Source organism: Mus caroli, unplaced genomic scaffold (genome assembly GCF_978045245.1).
Source record: "Mus caroli unplaced genomic scaffold, Mus_caroli_1 scaffold_5, whole genome shotgun sequence".
Taxonomy (NCBI): Eukaryota; Metazoa; Chordata; class Mammalia; order Rodentia; family Muridae; genus Mus; species Mus caroli.
In genome coordinates this window covers 66,195,439-66,202,397 of record NW_028227260.1, presented here as the reverse complement: position 1 = coordinate 66,202,397, position 6,959 = coordinate 66,195,439, and the positions used below count along the sequence as shown (strand labels likewise).

General features: G+C 48.3%; 1 long non-coding RNA gene across 1 annotated transcript; it reads right to left on the bottom strand.

Moving 5' to 3' along the window:
• Nucleotides 1-2,757: 2,757 nt before the first annotated feature.
• On the bottom strand, nucleotides 2,758-3,623 carry LOC147004630 (uncharacterized). Its single transcript, XR_015047089.1, has 3 exons — nucleotides 3,412-3,623; nucleotides 3,069-3,223; nucleotides 2,758-2,920 (listed from the first exon to the last, which is right to left on the bottom strand). It is a non-coding gene; the product is annotated as an uncharacterized LOC147004630 (long non-coding RNA).
• Between the last annotated feature and the right edge of the window lie 3,336 nt (nucleotides 3,624-6,959).

The window sequence follows — 6,959 nt, the reverse complement described above, 5'->3', positions numbered from 1 at the left end:
CAGGGGAGAGGTATGGAAATGTGGGAGTGGTGCATCTGGGGAGCAGCAGGCTTCATTGCAGTCAGGTAGCAGCACCCGGGACCTGCAGCACTAGAGACGGGTAAACTGCCGAACAATCCCTCTTGGATATTGGGGATACCTGGAGGTCTCCATGCTTCCACAGGACTGGGAGGATACTGGAGGGGTGGTGTGAGAGGAAGAACTCCTGTGCAGACAGACGATACAACCTTTAGTTGTGCCTGTAAGAGGAGAGAGAGGTTAGAATCAACAGGGACTGGGCACTCTTGGCTCTGAGTTGAGCCAGAGGGAAGGTCTACCTCTAGCGGCTGTGGAAGCTGCTCTGGATTCTGGCACCTGTGCAGCTTGTACACCACACACTCTGGGTCCTTTCATCTGTCATTTCTAGGGAGTAACAGGAAGGGAGCAAGTGTCTATTCACTGGACAGAGTTTGTCCCCTGAAGCAAAGGCACAAAGCAGAGGTTGTCTCTCAAGGCTTGGGAGAGCCAGAGCTCAGTGCTTTATGAGGGCATTGGTAGGATTCCAGTGAAGGTCCATGAGTTAAAACAGAAAGACAACGGCCCATGTGAACAGCTGTAAAGGATTCTGTTGGTGTTGTGGGGTGTTGTCTCACTGTGGAGACAAGTGTGTCTTAGCCTGGAGCAGAGCCAGTATGTGCCCAGTCCCATGTAGATGAGCTACAGAAGTTGTTTGGGTAGACAGGGACCTGACAAAAGGATAGCCCTGCTCAGTTATGAAGGCCTGCTTGGCATGGCATTTGAAGGAGCCACGTGTCCTATGCTAAGTTAGGCTAGCTTCCAGTGGATACCAGGAGCTTAATAGCTGGCCCTGGAGCTGACCTTCGACCTTTACAGGCTGCTGGTCACTTTTCACTTGAGTGCTGCTGTGCCTTGTAATCCTCCCGGTCTCTAGACAAAACAATCAACAGATCTGGGACCTCCCCTGGGATATATGGAGTCCAGAAAGCATTGCATCTAAAATTCCCCATTCATTCACTTCTGTACAGACATAGAGGAGAAGTGTTGACAGGTGGGGTCGAGGTGACCGTAATACTAGAATCTGAGTACGAGTGTAGTGGGGAGTGTGGGAATGTTCTGTTTTTCCCTGGAGTGGGGCTCTTGGGGGTGAATATGTGGAAATCAGTCTAAACCCTTTCTTTGGTGTGCCAGACGTCCCCATTCTCCTATCACCACATAGTCCTTTGTTGGTGATGAACACTGTGTAGTGGATACCATATATATATATATACATATATATTCATATTAGTTTTCCCCCCCCAAATAGCCATGGAGATGCACTACCTATAGCCCACCATCCTAATAGGTACCTTAGCAAGCTATTCTGCCCCATGTGAAGCACTAAGGATGTCTTTCATCCACTTGCTACTTGCATATATCCTTGAGTGATCTCTATCTCCAAATGGCAAGTCCATCCCACCTGGCTGGGTTTTTTTTTGTTTTTGTTTTGTTTTGTTTTTTTTGCGGGATCTGTGGGAATGGTGCAGGAACACTATTGTTACAGAACCCACCAGATATAACAAGATATATTTCCACCAAATGGGAAGAAGCAAGAGAAAGCTAGATGGGTTAGAATGGGAAAGGTTGACTATGTTAAAAGGCCTCCCTCAGAATGCTGCTCTCCCCTGAACAAGTGGACACAATATTTCCCCCCATTTCTACAAGGCCGCGACAGCACTCTGGGTGGCACTGTGTGATCTAGGCCCCCATTTATACAGAAATGAAACCAAAGTATTTTGAGAGTCCCCCATGAATTCCTATTCCCCATAGTTCCTAAAGTCTAGGCTGTTATTGCTCCATTCTCTTCTACCTGGTCTTGCAATTTATTTATCATTATTATTATTTTTTCACTTTATGGCTGTATGGCACACATTTATGCACCTGGTGTGTGCCTGGTGACCACAGAGGTCAAAAGGGTGTTGACATCAGTCTCTTGGACCTGGAGTTATGCTCAGTTTTGAGCCATAGTGTACGTTTTGAGAATCATACCCAGGTCCTCTCAGCCACTGAGCCATCTGTCCAACTGAGGGGTTGAAATTTCTAACATGCCACCTCCATAGGAGATTAAGGATTCAGCTGGGCTCTGTCTTCCCTTGGAGCCTTGTCCCTAAGAAACTATGTTTCATTACCATTCAAGGTCACCAAGGAAAGGCAAGAAATGCCCACACAGGCAGAAAAACCATGTGTAGTTGGCAAGAAGGTTTTCTCTTGCAGGCTGTCTCTCGATGAGCAGTGTGTTGACTGGGAACTGTTTGGGAGCACAGAAGTCTAGAGCCCTGTTGCAGGATCCAGAGAGTCTTCCTACAAGTGCCAACCCGCACCCCCTGTTCATGCCCACTCCTCCCAGTAATCCTCCCCCATATACCCCTCCATGAGCAATTCATAAAGAAGGCCCAGGATCTTCACATATGAGGATATTTTTGCAATGCAAGGGGGCAGAGACACATGCTATTTCCTCCATAGGTTGCTGGAAACATGTGGGTGCCCCTTGGGTTCAGATCTGTTGGAAATTCCCTGTTGATTGGTGTCTGCGTTGAACAAGGATGCCACCATTACCATCCAAGCACCTAAAAGGGCGAGTGAGTGGCCTTCCTGAATGAAGAAAGACACTAGTTCCTGCCATTCACACCCCACAATGCCCTAAGTGTCACCAAACCTCAAAGCCCAGTCATTCCTCTCAGGTGAGTATCACTGTGAAAAGTGAAGGAAATTTCACACAGTCAAAGAAAATTTGAAAGTATGCCAGCATTTATTTCAACATCACTGGACAAGATTCTTGGGACAGCAAGGACCTGCGCAGCCAATGATCTTTTTCACAGTCCTTGGCCCGGCCCAGTGTCTAGTATTCCAGTGGTCTCAGCCTCGGGTCGTTCGGCGTCCTCTCCTAAGTGGGAAACAGACAGACAGGTGGACCTTTAGAAGGCCTCATGGAACTGAGAAGAGGGTTCGTGTAGTGTGTGTGGGAGCACAAGGGAGACAGTCTGGCTTACTCTGAGTGGTGAGAGAAGCAGGGGCTGGCTTGGGGCCCTCACCTGAAGAAATTGGACACGCGTGCCACAGCTCTCTGGAAGCGGCTCCTCCAGGACCTTGTGCGAGGAGCAGGCTCCCTGGTCTCTCTTGGGCCGCTGGATCTGAGCATGGTGTGAACAGTGGCCACACCTTCTGTGGCCACCCTTTCCGTCCCAGGCTGAAAAAGAGAGTTAAGGCCGCACTCAGCCCCAATATGGCTGCTGCCCACAACAACATTCGGCTACTGTGATGTGCATCTGCACAGCTGGTCAAGGTGCCAAGGAGGATCGACAAGAGGGGCTACCTGCCCTGTTCACAACCCAGCCCCCCTGTGAGGTCTTCCAGACCACATAGTAAGAGACTTACCGGCTGAGAATGCAGATCCAAGTGCATGATGATCATGTTCCCCTGAGTGTCTCTTCCGGCTGGAGTGACTCCTAGGACTTCTTGCAGTGATCTGTGGAGCTGACCTCTCAGCTGAGTATAATTGCTAAGCACGCCCAGTCACAGTGCCTGCCTACTCTGACCTGGCCTGCGCCTGCACACTCCGTCCCAGTTCAGGGCTCTCCACTGTGCCCCTCCCCGTGCCTGCCCATTCTGCCCCTTCCCTTGCCTGCCCACTCTGCCCCTGCCCATGGTTCCTCCCTACTTCAGTAGGGTACATTCAGCCCAACCAGTGGATATAGTTTTGATAAGTGACCTCTTCTCTTTTCCTGTGTCTCTCACTCCCACCTCTCCAAGGTTCCTTGATCCCTTCCATTCCCATTCTATCTTAATCTCCTCTGCGGTCCTCCCTCAGTTCCCTTCCAACCTCACTTAGACTTTCCCACACGCCCTTTGTCTCTCTGTCTCTCTTTTTCTTCCTCTCCCCCCACCCCCTGTCGCAGACCCTCCTGGTCCCTTTGTCTGCATGGAAGGGTCTCTGGGTGCAGATGGGCAAAGAGTCGCCGAATGACAGACAGATGCACACAGGAGATTGTGTAGAATTGAATGTATTGTCACAAAGTGAACAGCAGTCTTACATAGCACAGAAAATAAAAGGGGGTATGAAGTTACAGCAGGCAAAGCACATTGAAGTTACCTGACACAAAACAAAGGAATGACTTCAAAAGGATTTACAGGAACCAGGTAAATGTTTACAGTAAAGATAAAGCAGTCCTGCCTAGGGTCAGCTTAGTGACAGGAAAGGATTTCATACTCTAGTGCTATACCTTTGAGCCTTGTGAAGGTTAGCACCAGGGGGTTCTGCTCTTAGCAGACCTTCTCATGAATAATGCAATACCACAACCCCCCAGTTTCTAGGCCTTGCTAAATTCTTATATGAGTGTAACTTTTAAGTATCTGGAGAATCTCTATTTGTCAGGAGAATTCACCAATTTGTTTATAATATGCAATGTAGACTGTACTGAAGATTTCTATCTCAGTGGGATTCCCTGGCTCTTTCATGGTATTCCCTTCTTTGGGTGATATTGGCTACTATCCTTAGTCAACACTCTGCAGACCAGCCCTGAGCTGCTGGCTCCATCTTTTGTAATGCATAATTTTGTTTCACTGTCTTTACCAAGATCCCCCACTTCAAGCATTTTCTAGGACATTGGAACACTGGAGAAGGCTCTGGCTATGTCAGAATTCAATCTTAAAAGGCACTTATAATAAGATAATACATAAAGAGAGCACGTCGATCCATACATTAGACTAAAACGGGGATAGGGTGTGAGTATACAGTTATAAGAATGTCAAAGCTCCAGGAAGTGAGTTCCTTTTGAAACTCTATGCTTTGTGACTGCTCCCAGGCTTCTCAGCCTGTCAAGTAGACTTCAGTGGAGTGTGCGTGGCACCCCCACCCCCGGTATTCACCTCTTCTGTCCCACTAGCAGGCTCCAAGCATGCTCTCTTCCTGAGCAGAGATGCACTGAGGCATCCTACTGTGAGAAGAAAGCATGCCTATGTTTTAGCCATACCTCACTTGGGGTGAGGCTATTTGATCCCGTGCCCTCAGTAGACTTCCCTTGTCCCAGTGTGCACCAGTCAGGTTTCCAAGATTCTTTCCTAAGTACTAGAGAATGTTCTAGTGCCACTTAAGCAATTTATGTTGTGCCTCAAGCAGACACAACGAACATAGAACTCTCGCCAAAGATTCTGCACTGGGATTCACACACTGAGTTGTGAAATCTTGTAGGTGAAGTCATGAGGGATGCTTATGATGAAGTTGTGGCATTTTTGTGGCATGGAAGGCTACTCAATGAGTTTTTAGCTTCACAGTGTGGAGGAAAACGGAGAACAGCATCTTTGGCCTTTGAGTAAATTGCTGTGTAAAGGTATCTGAGGTCGTAGGCCATCACTTTTCTTCAGTGGTCCCCAGGGGCATCACTACAGAGTTGAAGGTGGACATGGAGTGGGAGAGACATTGGGGGAAGATTTGGAGAGATGCTTGCCATGGAGCTGACTGGAGGTGAAATTTGCCAGAAAAGCATTTCTCTCCAGATCGGCCATCTCTAGTCGCTGAGGTGCTGACCAGCAGCCCTGGGCCGTGTGCAAACAGGTGTGCCCACTGCCCTAAAGGACAGGGTGTCGCCAGCCCCTATTCAAAGAGACAATGAGCCCAGAGTGTACATATGTACTAACTGTTTTTACCCAAGCACTGCAGTGGAGTTTAGAAATCACCACGTACATTTTAGCCCAAAGCTCCCTACTGTCATGGTTCCCCCTCCGAAGTGAATGTGTTTCCTTGCCCTCCACGTGTCCCTTTCCTGTCCATGGATCCAAACTCCTGCAAAGACTCCTATGCTAATGAGGAGAAAGGCCCACCTTTTGGTCCTGCAACCAAAGGTTCCTTGGCCTGCACGTGCTGACATCCTGAGCTACCACCAGGGGGCAGAACAAGATGGGAGAACTGTCTCAGACAGAACCCCTGAGCTGTCTGTCTCTGATGCAGCATCTGGATGAGGTTTCCAGGAGCCAGGAATCAGGCCTAAGCTAAGGGCTCACGCCAAGATTTTTTCCTGTAACTGCTTGAAGACAGGGCCAGGCTGGGAAGTGCTAATATCTGCAATGATGCTTGAGGGACTGACTCCCGTGGGTAGGCCTGCAGGTCCATTGCCTTACCAGCATGGCATTGTGGAATCTGGCTGCCTAAGCAGGATAAGTAGTATCTGTCACTGTCTCAAGCTAGTTTACGCGTGTCAGTCATTTGACACCATGGAATCAGGAACAGCAGAAGGTCAGGTCATTGTCAGCCACAGGACACTTCTCTGTGTGCCTTAGACTGAGTTATTTCTCCTCACAATTTTTGCTGTTGGTGTTTTGAAGGCTTGACCCAGAGCTTAATGGGTTTGGAACCTTTAGTGTGGAATTAAGATGGACCTTAGTCATAGGTAGGAAGCTAGCTGACTTAAAAGGATTAATGATATCATGTGAGGAGACACCAGAGGACATGCTCTGCACACGCACCGATGCTTGAAGGAGATGCCGTGTGACGAGTAGGTGAGAAGAAGACTAAGCAGGAATGTTCCACAGAAGCCAAGCTGGGAAACACTTGGATCTTTGACTTGCCAGCTTGCAAACCTTCAGGAAATAAATCTCTGTTGTTCTAATCATCCTGTCTTTGGCATTATTTTTATGTCAGTCCACAAAGTTTACCAATGTTCCCATTGTTGGGATTCTCTGAAGAATGAACCTGGGGTTCACATGGATAAGTACCAGGTAGCTTGCATTTCGGGAGACCAAAGCTGGGTGTGGAGCATGGGTGTTTTCCCCCTCAGGAACCTCGTGAAGAACAAAAGGATTGTCCACTCACCTGCTTCGAAGGCTCCCTGAGTTCTCTGGGGTGTGGGAGAGAATGTGTCATGTTAAAGAGATTCTCCCACTGTGAGTATGAATGTTTACTCCTTTTTTTTTTCACTGTTTTTTTTTTA